The sequence below is a fragment of the Ictidomys tridecemlineatus genome, chromosome 6 (genome assembly GCF_052094955.1).
Source record: "Ictidomys tridecemlineatus isolate mIctTri1 chromosome 6, mIctTri1.hap1, whole genome shotgun sequence".
NCBI classification, from domain to species: Eukaryota; Metazoa; Chordata; class Mammalia; order Rodentia; family Sciuridae; genus Ictidomys; species Ictidomys tridecemlineatus.
In genome coordinates, this window is record NC_135482.1 from 81770437 (window position 1) to 81787401 (window position 16965).

At 37.8% G+C, this 16965-nt stretch overlaps 1 protein-coding gene across 3 annotated transcripts in view; it reads right to left on the reverse strand.

Annotated features, from left to right (window-relative positions):
- The window catches only part of Ppfibp1 (PPFIB scaffold protein 1), a 234677-nt gene that overhangs the window by 150373 nt on the left and 67339 nt on the right, over window positions 1-16965 (reverse strand). The window lies entirely within an intron of this gene.

A 16965-nucleotide genomic window follows, 5' to 3' on the forward strand; every position in this document is an offset into this window, starting at 1 on the left:
GCTCACCCCAAAAAGCAGTTGTGATGTTCCTAGAGCACCAGACTGGTTCTAGCATGTTGGTCAGTTCTAGCAAGTTGGCTGGCATAAGTGGCCTATATAAGAGGAGAAAGATGAGGGCTGGGAATGCTTCTTAACCACTCTAAGCCTGCCTTTCTTCATCTTGAGGCAGATGGGGCCACAGACTTCACAGGGTTCTTTGGAGAACGAATCAGACAAAGCAGGCACTTCATATATGCTGTTGGTGGTGGTGGTGGTCATGTGCCTGAGGATCTCTCCATTAGTCTTGATTTAAGGAGTATCTAAGGGAGAGATTTGGAGTCAACTCTCCTTAAGCTATTTTTCTCATTGAAGCCATTTTACCAAGGTTAGGTTTCTTTCAGCAGAACTTGATTTAACCAAGTATTCCCTCAATCCATTGTGAGGTTGTCTCTGAAATCCCTTTGCAAGTGTCATTAAAATCCCCTCTACCAGTCAACTTCTTTTAGGAAGCTTGACTCATTCTTCTGATTCTTCCTGTGTTGCCAATTCACCATCATCTTCCTCACTCACCATAGGTTCCCCCAAAGGTCCTCCTCCTCCAGCTTCTATTACCACCCTGTGGGACCTTCAGAGTTCAAGTGAAAAGCATATGAGTGTTTATTCTCAAAGGCCTTCCTTTCCTCAATCCCAACCTCTCATTTCCTTCCTCCCTCCCTTCCCCAAACATTAAGCACATAGAAATGTCTGAAGCCCTACTACCTTAACATACCAAAAAAGATGCCTAGATCTTTGGGCTCAAAGAGCTCTTTATTTAAGAGTTAAAGCCACGTAAACATATGACCATAAATGGTTGTATGTGAGAGTAGTCTGTAGGAGGCATACAGAGAATGCTGAAGGAAGAAATTCAGTACAGGAAGGGTGACTTTCAAGGTTTTCATAAATGAGGCTCCCTAAGGTAGCAGTATGGTAGTTAGAGGTAGAGGACTTTATGCTGCCAAATACATGGGAGTGGAGGTGAGATCATGTCTGGCTAATCACACATGTGAGAGATGTGTGGCTGATATGGCCCAGGAATGACAACAGAAAGGGGATGAAAAAGATCAAAGAATAGGGCCCTTTGACCAATATAGTGCCTGCCCAAGGTCACACAAGTCTCTTCAAAGCCAGATTTGTCTTTTCCCCACCTATCTGAGAACTCTATCCCATTTCACTAGATCACTTCAATATACTCCTCCCCTTCTGCCTTCTTACTCTTTTACTTCACCAACACCTGCAGCTCCATCACCACACTTGTCCCTAATATTCATCCTTTCTGTGTGCCTCATTCCCAAAGTGTGGCGTGTCACTACCTCTAGTCACATGTACAATGCCTGCCCTTCTCTTCTTCCACATCTGCTTTTAATCTCTACTCACCCAATTCCCCTAGAGGACACTCTCGCTTCTCATAGACCATCACACAAAATTACTGAGATTTCCTTCTCTTTTCCCAGACTGCCTGGGCAATTCATCGTTCAAGTACTTGATCTAGGGTTACTGTAGACCAACAGTGGTCATTCTAGGTAAAGCTGGCTATATGCCCTTTCTTCTGGTCCCCACAGCATGACTTATACTTTCCAGGTGTCCTATAAATCTATTTTACCTAAAGACTGAAATCCAAACACAGTGCCTAGTCCACAGTAATCTGTCTCTCTGGCTCTATGTAATTCTTCAAAATGCTTTCAATACATCCTACAGCTCTCAATTTTTTTTAAACAATTCTTTATAAGTGAAACACAACAAATTTAAATTGAGTTGCTTTTCCTTACATCAAAAGTGACTGATATCTAGGGTTAAGAGTAATGAGGAGAAAGGCTGAAGCAAGAGTTCAAAGCCAGCCTCAGCAGATTAGCGAGGGACTTAGCAACTTAGCAACACTAAATAAAATATTTAAAAAGTGCTGGTGATGTGGTTCAGGAGGCTGAGACAGGTGGATCGCGAGTTCAAAGCCAGTCTCAGCAAAAGTGAGGTGCTAAGCAACTTAGGGAGATCCTGTCTCTAAATAAAAAACAAAATAGGTTTGGAGATGTGGTTCATTGGTGGAGTGCCCCAGGGTTCAATCGCTGGTACAAAAAAAAAAAGAAAAAGAAAAGAGAAAATGGCCATCAGAAGAAGATCAAATGATAAGATGAACTGCAGATTGAGAAGCCTATTGAGAAAAAATGAATTTAAAACCTCATTTGCAAATTTAACAAATACACATATTCAACAAATACGCATGGAACTGTTACAGTGCTTTTCAATACGATAATAGCTCTAAAAGAAAGATGGAGTCTCCTGACCTCAGAGATCCTGCAACCAGAGTTTTGTTATTATTTTAGCTCTTTCTCTAGTAATTAAGTCAAGCTCTAAAAAAATTCAACCAAAATGAATCACTTTAAAACTGTCCAAACCAGGTACAGTGATATATGACTGTAATTCCAGCTCCTCCGGAGGCAAAGGCAGGAGGATCACAAGCTCAAAGCCAGCCTCAGCACCTTGTGAGACCCTGTCTCAAAAAAATCAAAAATGAGAAAGGATGGAGATATGACTCAAAGAGTGTCCATAGTAAAAACTAAGTCATGTATAGACAGGTTAATACTGCATGATCTTATTCATATGTGGAAGCTAAAATATGCTGATCTCCCAAAAGAAGAAACTAGAAGAGTGATTGATTAGTAGAGGAGTAGGAAGGGTAGGAGAAGGAAGGATAGAGGGAGGTTGTATAATCAGTATCAAAATACAATCAGGAGGAAGGAGTTCTCTTGTCCTATAGCAGAGCAAGGTGACTATAGCTTACAAAAATTACATATTTTTATAAATTATATCTATTTTATATAATTTACATATATATTACATATATTATATATAATATATTATATGTAAATTATGTATTATACAAAAATTATATGTGATATATATTATATAAAAAATATATATTAGTTGTAGTTGGACACAATATGTTTATTTGTTTATTTGTTTGTTTATTTATTTTTATGTGGTGCTGAGAATCGAACCTAGCGCCTTGCACATACTAGGCGAGTGCTCTACCGCTGAACTACAACCCCAACCCTCATTATATATTTTACAAAGAAAAAGAACAATGAAGAACTAGAATAGATGAGAGGACGTTGATGGTTCCCAAAACAAAACAAAACAAAATGATGTTTAAGGAGATGTAAATGCTAATTATCCTGACTTGAGCATTACTCATTATTTATATATGTATCAAATTACCACACTGTACCCCTTAATATGTATAATTATTATGTAATGTCAGTTAAAAATAACTGAGAGCCAAGCAAAGTTTCACACACCTCTTAATCCCAGCAGCTCCCGAGGCAGAGGCAGGAGGATCCTGATTTCAAAGCCAACCTCAGCAAAGCAAGGTGCTAAGCAACTGTTAGACCCTGTCTCTAATACAAAAAAATTAAAAAACAATTGGGCTGGGGATGTGACTCAGTGGTTGAGTGCCCTTGAGTTCAATCCCTGGTATGTATGTATGTATGGATGGATGGATGGATGGATGGATGGATAGATAGATATGAGATAGATAGATAAACGAAATAGGAGCTGGACATGGTTGCACACACCTGTAATACCAGTGGTTCAGGAGGCTGAGACAGGTGGATCGCGAGTTCAAAGCCAGTATCAGCAAAAGTGAGGTGCTAAGCAACTTAGGGAGATCCTATCTCTAAATAAAATACAAAATAGGTCTGGAGATGTGGCTCAGTGGTGGAGTGCCCCTGAGCTCAATCCTAGGTACAAAAAAAAGGACTAGGGACGTGTCTCACTGGTTAAGAGCCCCAGGGTTTAATCCTCTGTACCAAAATAATAATGATGATAATAATTTCAAGAAGATTTCATACATTGAATAAGAAGTCCTGTTCTTCAGTAAGACTTTTTACATATTTGTGTTTATTTTTCCATGTTGTATAAACCTGACAGGTATATGAACCTGTCCCTATGATTTAACCTTTATTATAAAGTAAGCCTTAAATACCCCAGGGGGTTAAATGCCCCATATCAGAAAGAAAGACAAAATATTTTAAAATAGGAAACATTTCAGTACCTCCTTATTCATTTTAGTGTCAGATATATTATGAAGCTGAGTTGTGTGTCAAACAAAGTCCTGTGCTTGGTGTCACACACATGGGGTGGGGGCTGCAGCTGGGGGAGGCCAGTGCAAGTGTCAAAAAGACTGAGAGCAAATTGGAAGTGATCACTAAAAAAGAACTGCTTCGCCATAATTTTCAGACTCTCAAGAATAATGTAATTGCCAAGGACATGCTAATCAAATTAACCAATAAATTCTGGGATTCACTATCTCATGAGTAAAAAGTAAAATCATTCCTTCAAGTGAGAAGCTCAACCCTGAAGACCATCAGCTCAGCTGCTTGAATTAGCTGGGTATTAACTTCAATATTCATAGTCTAGAATCTATAATGACACTATAATATGCCAGAATGAGCAAGGGAATTTATCAATCAAATGTAGCGGGTATTCAGAATTGGTATGGCTAATATATATACATCATAATCTACCTATGTCATGCAGATTTTTGCTTGGCAGAATCCCAGAGAAGAAAATGTAGCATTGAATCATATCTGCAAAATAGGTGCAAAATCTTTTTTCCAGACTTTAACAGATATGTGAATACATGGCTCAAGAATATGCACAGGATCTAATCTATACGGACACAAGAACTTCTAAAATCCTCTTTCAGAATAATGGAAAGAAAAATAAAGCAAATTATAAATTCACTCCTAGAAAGTGCTAAGAGCTTTACTTTGAGATTAAAAGAACAGTTTTGTTTACTTAGGAGGAACTGTTGCTTCAAAAATAGAAGTCTTGAGTTGGGTATGCAACTAGTGGTAGAGCACTTTGCCTAGCATGAATGAGGCCCTGGGTTAGATCCCAGCACCACAAAAACAAGAAACAAAATATAAGTCTTCTCATTGTAAAAAAGCAAGTAAAGGAACTTTATAGCATGCAGGATAGTCTCTAATTTCAAGCTGAATGTGTAGGTTTTATACAGCATTGCCTGGAATCAATCTTTTCTACTATCCCCTAATACCCCAACAAATAAAATACAATGCTTTGCTTTCAAAGGTGAAAGAAAATCCTCATCAGATAACACTCACTGAATGAACCCATCACCAGCAGAATGAGTACAAAGGCCTAAGTATAAACTCCCCAAAAGATTATTAGCATCAAGAAGTCTCCTTACTAAACAATTTCCTTTTTTCCCCTCAGCTTTCGAAGGAATTATATGGTTTTAATGCTTACTGGATTTCAATACAATAGGTCTGATAGAGAACTAGGTATATTCAAGTGGGGGTCTTTTTAGATTGTGGCTTTTAAAAGAAAATTTTAAATTTAAATTTAAATTTTAAAATCTCATTACTGGTGAATTCTCTCTAGGAGAAATAAGAATGGCAATTTACCTAGCTTTTCTCATCCGCATCAATGAAGATTTATTATTTTAAATATACATTTCTATAGGACCAGAGCATATGCTCTCATTTACCCCGACTCCGACTTTCCTGTCTATTCCCTTACAAAGAACAAGAAAATGCTTCTGACATCTTAGTGGCTAATATATGTCTAGATGTTCATTCTCAAGTTTCATTTTTATCAACTCTACTGCACTCTGTCTTTGAGGCCTAGATTTTTTCCTAGCAGTGGAAAGGAAATTTTTTTCTTCAATAAAGTGACTTCAGATTCTGTTAGTACCATCTTGGAACAATCAACATAACTGATCCGTGTAAGGATCAAAACTGGGTGCCAAAGCCACTGGGCAAATGATTGTCAAGGGACAGTACATGCGCAAGATCCAAGAACTGTCCCACAGGTTACCTTCTAGTTCTAGAGGGGATTAGGCATCTTTACAATGGAGAGGTCTGATGAATAATAGCAGGTTAGGCAAGTGAGTAAACTTGGCCTAGCCAGTATCATACACCTTCTGAGCAAAGCAGTGCATTCTTGCTAAAAGTGTTTAATCTGAATCTAGTCATGAGAACACCAACAGTCAGATGAATTGAGGTTACAGGACGTTGCATCAGACAACTGTCTTAGACTTTTCAAACATGTTAATGTCATGTAACATAAGAAGAAGCACAAGAGGCAGGAAGACAACACAGGTCATATCAGAGGTTAAAAAGACACGACAACTGATTACTATCTCTGATTTTTGACAGGTTTTTATTTTGTTTTGTTTTGTTTTAAATTTCAGACCTAGGTCTTACAACATTGTCCAGGCTGTCTCTTAATTGGTGATCTCCCTGCCTCAGCCTCTGAGTAGCTGGGATTATAGGTTTGCATCACCATGTCCAGCAACCCAAACCTTTGATCAAACCCACAAAGCAAACAAAGACAAGACTACAGGTAAAGGACATTTTTGCTATTATTGGTAAAATCTGAATGCCTGCTGAGCATTAGATAAGATCAAATGTTTATTAATAGATAAGATGACTGAATATTTATTGGGTGCAATAACATTATGGCTATATAAGAGAATGTGTTTTGTTCTTAGGAAATTTAGGATGAAGTATTTAAGGGTAAAGTGTCGTGATACCTGAAACTTACTTCCAAGTAGTCCAGGAAAAACATACAAACATGGAGAGAAAAATCAGAAAGCAAAGATGAGGAAAATATCACGAAAAGCTTCAGTAAGTAAAAGAATCCACATCTCTGCTATCAAAATGTATTTGTTCCACCTGTGTGACAATATTTTAGATATACATATTCAAAATATAAAAACATTTTATATTTAAAACATGAAGACATGGACATTAATTTGATTTCAAGTGATATAAATCGGGCAGTTCTTTAATATGGCTTCACTGATTCATTTTGGGACCTACCTACCTTTGGATTCCTTGACTGTAAGGAATTTTCGGTCTCACGGATTAGTAAGTACTTATCTCTCAAGTCCTAACTGTAAAAAGACAAAATGATCCAAATGAGAGCAGACTAGCACCAAGATTGAAGGAGTTTATTTAGCTTTTGTTGAGATTTAAAAAGAACAATTTTTACCCAGTAGGGAGGCAAGTCCCCTGCCCTTTCAAATTATCATCAGTTTCAAAGCCTCAATGTCTTATGTCTACCTTGAAAAGCACTTACTATATACATTTTGTTTCTCACAAATCAGGAACAGCCCAACACTTATAATACTAATAATTCCTGCAAATTGTTTTGACATTTCCTTTCATTTTGAGCACTACTAGATTGTTGTGTTTCTTCCAACCTCAGGCATAGAGCCCCCAGATCCTGTACTGTCTACATTGGGGACTTGTGAGAGGGAGAGAGGGTACCCCCTCTGTGCTGTGGTCTTTAACAACAGTGTATGCTATGTACTTATTAAATGACTAAAGCTTCAGGTCCTCTCTTAAACAAGAATACACATTCATATATACTGAACACTTTGCAAATAACTGAAAGTTGAGAGAATTACTGAATCTCATGTTTTGAATCCAGGTTAAAACCCAAGTTCTTATATAAGACTTCTTGGGCTTCAATCCCAAGCCCATCACTTATTGTTATGAATCTTGAGGAAGTTATGTAACCTCTCTGGGCTTTGTCCCCTCATCTATTAAACTGCAATACCAACAGCATTAACCTCAAAAGGTAAAAATGAGTATTTAGTAAAAGTGTCTGGCACACAGGAAGTGCTTATAAATTCTAGCTGCTGCTGGTTGCTGCCCCATGATTCCTTTGTTGTAAAAATCTGCCAAAGCACCTAACAACTATAAATTCCAACAAAGTGCCAATAAATCTCTCTACAACTGAATCCTGTCACACTTCTCCAGTCTTATTTCTTAATACCCATGCCTCATCCCTAACCCTCCAGAACCTTCACAGCACTAACTTCCTGTCTCCTCCTACCTCAGTGCCTTTGCTTTTGTGATTCCCTCTTCTAATTACTACCCTAACCATGCTACTTCTCCAGTCTGCGCTGCTATTCCTCTACTCTCAAATGTATCCTTCAAGGGTCAGGTTAAACTCAAGCCCCTCAGTAGATCACAGCAGGTTGGAATTAATTTCACCCTCTTTGTGCCACCACAGCATTACTTTTATGTGTGCCAATGTAGATTTTATAGTGGTCTTAAAAAAATGCACATCAACATCTTTCTATCCCATTAGAAAAGCTCCTATGTTCTGTTTATCTTTGCATGATCCAAAGCCCCTGTCCAGTTGCTTGTACATAGAATCTCCACAATAAATATTTGGTGAAATGAAAAGTTAATCTGCAGGAAATAATTTAAACAGATAATATCTAAAATGGAATGTTACTTCCTCTTATAACAGTTAACTTGCTCCTACTCATTACACTAGTCTCTAGATGTTTATTGGAGCAGATGGAGGTAGCATAGTGTAGATGTTTCCTGGGTAGAAGAGCGCAATTTTGTACAATAGACAAAGCTAGCTAATAAAAGAATAACCATATATTCCTAACTACCAGAGCAAACACTAGTATGTGATCCTCTCTTTTGAATTTAAAAGGCTATGCAGAGTCCAGAAGTCCTAAAAGGCAGACTTTGAAAAGTGTAAAAAGTCCAGCTTGGCTTGAACAAAAGGTATATTTCAGTGCAATGCTAAAAAAACAAGAGTCTGTAGTGGAAGGATGAAGCCAGATAATTAAGGAATTTTTAATTTAACCTGGGCCAGGGTAGAGGCAAAATCAAGAGACTGGGATGCCCGAATCTGTGTTCTAGAGAGAATTTTCTAAAAACAGCAGCACTAGGACAGGACTGGAGTACATTAAAGTTGGCAGCCAGAACGTCAGAGGAAAAACCCTGCCAATCAGGTTCCATGGCAAGATGGAAGGAGGAATCAGATGCAGTCCTGGCCAAAAAGTAGTTTTACTCCATACAGAATCATTTTCTCAATATGGTTGATGGTACTTCTCTATTCCACTCAGGCCCAGCTGTGGTACCCTCAAAATACAACAGCTCTAAGACACTACTATTTCTGATCTTTGGTATTGTCCAAAGCTTGGTAGTATTGCTAATTACCATTTGTACAACAACAAATAATAATTTATTGGTCAAATTCTCCTTGACTGTCTTCACTTATGTGAGTCCATTAAAAAATGTACTTGGGACATTAATTGGTTTAGCTATACCACCTTGTAACTCCTTTTTGCCTTCAATGATTGATTTTCTACATGAACTATAGAGTTAGATGAAGGAGGTTTCCTGACACACTAACTGGAATCACTTTACTTATACAGTCAATATTTGTGGATTTGCCTGCTTGCTAAAATTTATTTACAATCCCCAGTTCACACTACAAAGGTGTTTTCATGGTCACTCACAGACATACATGGAGTTTCTCACACATGTTCCCAGTTGAGGTAGAACAACACAATGCTCAACCCTCATATTCTATGTGTCCTTTTCACAGTCTATTATCCTGTGTCATGTTTTTCACATTTTTGAGTTTTTTTGTTGAAACTTTTGCTGTTTAAAACAGCCTTCAAGCATAGTACTCAAATGCTATCCAATGTTCCTAGGGCAAGGCTGCCCTATACCTCAGGGACAAAATACATGTTAGACAAACTTCATTCATGCATGCACTGTATAGTGCAGGTGGCCATGAGGTCCATGTTAATGATTCAATAGTTAAATATGAGTGTCTAAACAGAAACACCCATAAAACAAGGTTATGTATTGATGAGTTAACAAACACATGACCTGAGGTGGGCAGGAGTAACTCTATACTTCCCCTAAGAGAAGTACTCTGTAATTCAGGGTTCATAGTGACTTTATGGACCAAAACTACCATACAAACACACACACACACACACACACACACACACACACACACACACACACACACACCAGCAGCAACTGATTACACCTAGGGAAAGACAACAAAAACCCAGTCATGTATACTGGTTTCTTTGTTTATTTTGTTTTGTTTTCAGCTCTACATTCTGAGGATTTCAATAGCGCCACAAAGTAAGGAAACAAAAATAACCCACTGGAACCTGTAACATTTTGTTGAAAGTAGTTGGTATCCTCTGTCCCTCTGGTTTTGCACAGAGCTGGCTACTCTCCTGGCTACCAAGGAAAGGAGGGAAAAGGAGTCCAACAAGCCAGCGGGTATTGTGGATCAGGGAAGGCCTCTGCTGTTCTCTCTTGTAAGACCACTGTGGCTATTTTGTCTTTGAGACTTGATTTTTTAACTACCTCAATCACACAGGTGCTCCAATCTAGGCCTTGACAAGACCAATGCAGACAACTGCAGAGATCCAGCTTGACATGACTTCAGCTATCTTGGTAATAAGTGCCATTTTGTCCACTGGGTGACCCTGACACACAGAGCAAACCCTATAAACAGTCATGAAGATAGTCACCTGGGGACTTTGGGTCAGCCATTAATAACTCGACTATTTTTCTAAAAAATATTTTTTTTAGTTGTAGATGGACATAATACTTTTTAAAATCTATTTACTTTTATGTGGTGCTGAGAATTGAACCCAGTGCCTCATACATGGTAGACTAGTGCCCTACTACTGAGCTACAACCCCAGCCCTAGACTGTTTTTTAGTTGACACTGGAAATATCAGTAATTGTTTGGGTTTTCTGTTGGTTTGTTTTTGTTTTTGTTTTTGTTTTCTGACAAAGCCCAGATTTTGTACATTCTGCTTGGCCCCAAGCTACCTTTTTCTAGTTTAGCATAAAAACCCCTTCTCAAGTTGCTGGGATCCTCCTATCTTGCTGCCTCCCAAGACATATTTCTATCCCTAAGTCCCTAATAAATTGCATTTTATGTAATCCTGGATTTGTCTGTTTCTTTCTTCATACTCTTGGCATTTTCTGCCCTTGGCGGCTAGTTCTCATGTACTAGATTTTCCTGGAACAAGCATGAAAATCCTAAGGTCCCATTTTGTAAGCGAATAATTTATTCTGTAATTTCTAAAAATATATAAAGAATAAGACAACTTAAATTCTACCAAACCATCCAAAACATTTGAGAATGTCTCAGAGTTTATATTTCCCTTAATAAAAGCTAACCTCAAGCAAGAAACAGGACATAGGAAGCTGCTTCCTTGCTTGAGGAATCCCACATATACAACACCAAAGCATTAGTGGAAAGTTCCATCCTACATCTTCTTAACTCTCCCCCAAGGCTGAGATAATGTCTATTTGTTGAACAAAATAGTCATCCAAATACAAAACTGTCTAAAAAACTTCCAAGCAAGTTGAGACCAAGGCAAAGAAGAGAAACAACTAATTAGAAATCAAGGGTAAGAAAAATTAGATCCAAAATAAATATAGGACAAAATGCCCTCTAAAATCTCTAAATATCACGGAATCAAATGACCAAAGTATCTAAAATCAAGCACATAATTACCACTACAAAGGCAAAGAAATGAAGTATAAAACAAACACACAAACGAGAAAAGCTGATGGTACAATGACAATTCATGCTTTTACAAACTAGTTCAAGGTAGGAGTGCCAGGAAGCTGTCAAGGCTATTTCAACCCAAAAGCTGCCATAATTTCTACAGAGTTGACATGTTACGTTTTCCCTAGAGACCAGAGGAATAATGCTACAAAGGCTGTAAACTGCCATATCCTTAATTTAACTCTCCTCTTGGCTGAAGAAACTCTGTAATGTGATTTGACCAAGAGAAGATAGCATGACGATACTAAAGGACCACTGAGTGCTCCCAGGGGACCCAAACTCATTTCTTTACTTAAGAAGCACAGAGCCTTGAGTTACTCCTAAATAATGGATTTAAGAACTATTAAAATCCTTTCCCCACTTCTCTTCTCTGGAAGCAATGGAGGGCCTTGGCGCATGGAAGCTCTAGTGTCAGAACCTAGGTCTTCCAAAAATGCAATAATATTAAACCACAAGTCCACTTAGTAAAACAAAATTCCCTTAGACTCTCCCCTTTCTCAAAAACTGTTTATAGACTTACAACTAGAAACCACAAAGATACTAAGGTCTCCTAATTAAATGTATAACTGCATGGTGACATGAAAGAAAAAAAAAAAACACCACCTCTCCAGTTACACAGCCAGTATGTGCACTCATACACCACACACCTGATTATCTGCCAAACATATAAACTGTCTCTGTTTCTTCCTATTCCTCTCTCTGTTCCATTTACACTCTAGTGTAAAATCTATTTACTTTTATGTGGTGCTGAGAATTGAACCCAGTGCCTCATACAGAGGAAAAAAAAAATCAAAGTCCCTGAATGTCAATTTCTGAATAAGTTAAAAATCATAAGACTGCCATAGCCTTGGCAAGATGAGCAAATGTACTAGCAGCTCTCAAACTCCATCCATACCCTCAGTCAAAAGCTGCATTTGATTATAAAGATGTTCCTAGATATTTGGTAGAAGAGATCACTAGAGGGAGAAAAGGGGAAAGGAAAACCTTTTGTGAGTTAGAATGATGAAAAAATTCATTTACACATTGTCTCAAGCTATAACGAAAAAAGTAAACACAAGACAAACCTTGTGTGACACAATTTCAAATAAGACTGCCATCTCAGAAAAACACAGATTGAGTATCCTTTATCCTGAACATTAAGATCAGATGAATTTCAGATTTTTAAGCTTTTAGGATTTTGGAATATTTGCGTAGACTTTACCAATTCTGCATCCCTAGTCTGAAAATGCAAAATCTAAAATGCTCCAAAATTCAAAATGTGAGGACTAGGGTTGAGGCTCAGTGGTAGAGCACTTGCCTCACAAGTGTGAGGCCCTGGATTCCATCCTCAGCACAACATATTTAAAAGATAAACAAATAAAATAAAGGTACTGTATCCATCTACAACTAAATATATTTTTTAAAAATATCAAAATGTGAAAGTACCATGCTCAAAATATTTGATATTGGAATATTTTGGATTTCAGATTGAGAATGTTCAGCCTGTATTTGCAGAAATTTTTGTATAAAATGCTTAATATAAAGAATGTTTGGCCCTCAAAAGATAGAAAATTCAAGCCCATGTAATAATTAAAGTAATAAAGACTGCAACAGAGAAAAGAGCACAAATGGACAGAGCTATGGCAGGTGCTTTTCCTTGAAAATGATATTATCATATCATCTTCATAGCCAGGGGCTAGATGCCTGCCTACAAGGTGGGCCTGAGTGAGGCACTAACTACACAATCCCACAACCTTCCTCAGCCTACTGAAGACCAGGCAGGGATAAAGCAAGACAAGTTCTCCACCTCATTCCTGTGCATGGGTCCATCCAGCCTCAAAAGCACATGCTCCAAGGTAGATGATATTTCATCTTTTTGCCAGTTGCTAGAACACCTGAACACTGACAGTACAAAGATTTTGAAGTTTTTTGTTTAATTGCTTTCCTATATGATTGTTCCTGCTATCAGTTTCATGAAAATACCTCTGTATGAAAGAAAATAAAGTTCAGAACTTAAAAGTAATTAAGTGAGAACACTATTATTTATTTTTATTTTATTAATTCCACTAATCTAATATTTAACTTAAATTCTAAATTTTAAGTATTGCTTTTGAATAAGTATTTTCTTCAACATCTAAATAACAAAACGAACCCAACTTTTATTTGGGAGATTCTTGACTGTAATGACAGTATGGGGACTGAGAATTTAAATACAGAGTCCTAAAGTAGCTTCCATAATCTAAATATGCCATGTCCAATTGCAATATCTTATATATGTATTTACATATTTCAGATAGAAACATATGTGCATTTTAATGAATTGATTGTGTGTTAGAGCTGATTAAAGTAAATATCAGTGTGAAAATGAATTTGCATATACTCAGAGCCTTCAGAAAGTCTTAACTATATGGTTATATGGTTTTCTATCTGCTTGTGGAAACTATTTTGTAAACTTAAGTCCTATCTTAATACTACTTCTCCTACTGTCGTAAGTACCACAATCTAGTGTCATAAGAACTTCTGATATAGGACATATCTGTGAAAGAATCCAGCATGTAGAAAAATATAAATACCTCCCAAATTATATAAATACCTCCCAAATTAGAGATTACATTTGGGGGATTCACAGAATCTGCCTCTGCTTCAAAGTCTCAACCAAAACCAACGTCTTTATTTTACAGATGAGGAAATGACGCCCAGCAAGTTTAAATAATGACAGTAGGGAAGCCAGAACTAGAAAATCAGAGTCTTGGGTCAATGTTCTCTTTGACTTAAGTATTTCTACAAATCTGCTTTTTAAAACATCGGGTTATTCGTTTGTTAGCTGACAGTCTCACTGAGGACAAACTCAATCTTCATCTACATACCACAGTCGCAGGACTGGTCCAGACCTTACCCACAGTGGTCTCAAGAGGTCACCAACCACAGTCAACTGGAACTAGAACGTACACTCTGAAGCTGCCATGGTCTTCAGAGTCAGCCACCCACAGAGCTTCACCAAGCACCTTTATCCATTAGGACACTCATATACAGAATGCCAGCATGAGTTAGAGGAATATAATGCATAAAATTAAATTTTTCCTTTGTGTAAAATAGCCCTACTTTCTTGTTGATTCTCAGCCCCACTGGCTTCTTCTTGAACTAACCAAGCAAAGCAGACAAACAAGAGCATCTGCACTGGCTCACCCTGCGGAAGGATACACCAAGGACAACACGTTTCCTTCATCCTTCCTCCAAGTTTCATTTTAAGGTAAGGCAAGTAGAAAAATATATTAGTTAGCATTCACCATACATAAGAAGCAAAGAGTCTCATATTTTTTAAAAAGTATCTGAAAATTCTTATAAAGCACCATACAGAGTCATACAGATATTAGAAATAAGAGTGGGAAAAATACTAAAAATGATAACTGTGATTTTAATGCTATTGCTATGTGCCCAGAGACACGCTGCTGACACCTTTGCAATAAGTTGTCACAGCAAATTCATGATACTTACAGGTGGGCATATTAACAGTCACATTTTACAGATGAGGAAGCCAAACTTGAGAGGTCATAGGACAAGAAGATGAAAGAGCTGGGGCTTGAAGGTAGAACAATCTCACAGCAAAGTCCCTATATTCACATCCCCCATTTGTTAAAAAAAAAAATACATTTTTCCCCATTCAATAATTTTGCTATGTTTATGCTCAACTAAAGATTTAGATTATACGGACTATTTTGTCAAAGCTTCCTTAAAACAAAAGTAATGAATTTGTACAGGAAACACCTTGGGAGCTCCTTCTGAGCTCCAGCCTGCCTGACCAAATCTATTTTTATTTCTCTGTTCATCTCTTTAGATTCACCAGGTCTCATTAAGTTGAGTCTTCTCCTGGGTTGTCACTTTCCCAGGTTCTTGATCTTGTTTGCAGAAGTCCTGATAATTTCTAAGGTGGTCTAGACACATCTGCCTTTGGAATCTCTTTTCTCTTCCCCTTTGTAATTCCTTCCTATACCACAGACCCAAAACCCTTCTCTGCCAAGGGAACAGCCTCACCAAATTATTCAGATACCTGGCCACATCCCCAAATAACCTATGAAAACATCTTCATCCGTTCCTGATGAGTGAGCATGCTTAGAACATGCCCTGGAAGCAGGCAATTCAGTTGGCTCTATTTAAAATCAGATCCTCTGCTTTCAGAGAAGTCTATTCCAACATCACTCCAGAAGGCTGCTGAACCTAAATTATTGGGTAGTCCCTAAACAAATCATCACCAAAGATACACACAAAATATTTGTAGGAGCCCTATGAGTAACAGCATCACCAAAAGATACACATAAAATATTTGTAGGAGCCCTATGAGTAACATGTTCAACCAGATACCACCTAAATGTCCAGCAACCATAAAACAGACACATAATACCATTAAACAAGAGGAATTAAAAAAGATAAAATAAGTGCAATATTATGGATAAGCTGCTCAAACATAATAAGCAAAATAAAACAGATATACTGTATGATATATTTATATCTCCACAAATTTTTTTTAAATAGGCAAACTAGCCAGGCCTGGTGGTACACACCTATAAACCCAGTAATTTAGGAGGCCAAGGCAGAAGGATTATAAGCTCAAAGCCAGCCTCAGCAACTTAGCAAGACTTTGTCTTGAAATAAAAAATAAAAAGGGCTAGGCAGGTATATCTCAGTGGTAGATTCAACTCCAAGTACCAAAACAACACCAGGCAAAACTAACCAAAAGCAGAATAATGGTTACTCTTGAACAGGAAGGAAAGGGGACTCTAGAGTACTGCAAAGGTTCAGTTAGTTGAGTTGGAATTACACAGGTGTGTCCACTTAGTGACAACTGCTCCATCAAGCTATCCAGTTATGATGTACCCATTTTCTTCCATGTGTAAGACACTTGGATAAAAAAAAAAACCATGGAAGGAGACCTTGAGAGTGAGCATCAGGCCTATCCACACAGTTGGCTTAAAAATAATTGTTTCCTGCCGAGTTAATCTAATCTATTAAGTTCACAGAGGAAATCCTTGAAGAAGCTAGAACTCGACAGCAGATCTCTTAACTCTCCATCTAGGTACTCAAGCTACCTCTCAAACATGGAAATGTTTCTCTAACTTCCTTCTTGGTTGTTACCACAGCTAAGTATTAGAAGGATTGATTCATGTTCTTATTAAGAACACAACCCAAGGCCAGGTACAAGATGCCGCTTCCTGGAAGACTGAGGCAGGAGAATTACAAGTTCAAGGCCAACCTAGGTAATTTAGAAAGATCCTGTAGACCCCATCTCAAAATAAAAAGGGCTAGAGATGTAGCTCTATGGTAGAGTGCTTGACTAGCATGCTCAAAGCCCTGGGTTAGATTCCCAGTACCAAGAAAGAAAGAAAAAAAAAAAAAAAAGAACACAAACCAAAACACTTCTACTAACACCCATGCCAGGAAGAGCACTGACACTATTGAGTTCACACAGCACTGTGTACACATCTACCATCTGAATGACTGATGACATGCTCCTTACCTCTCTCTGACCCTCAATATCCTCATCTAGATTTTTGAAATATTAACTTCCACTCTGCAAGG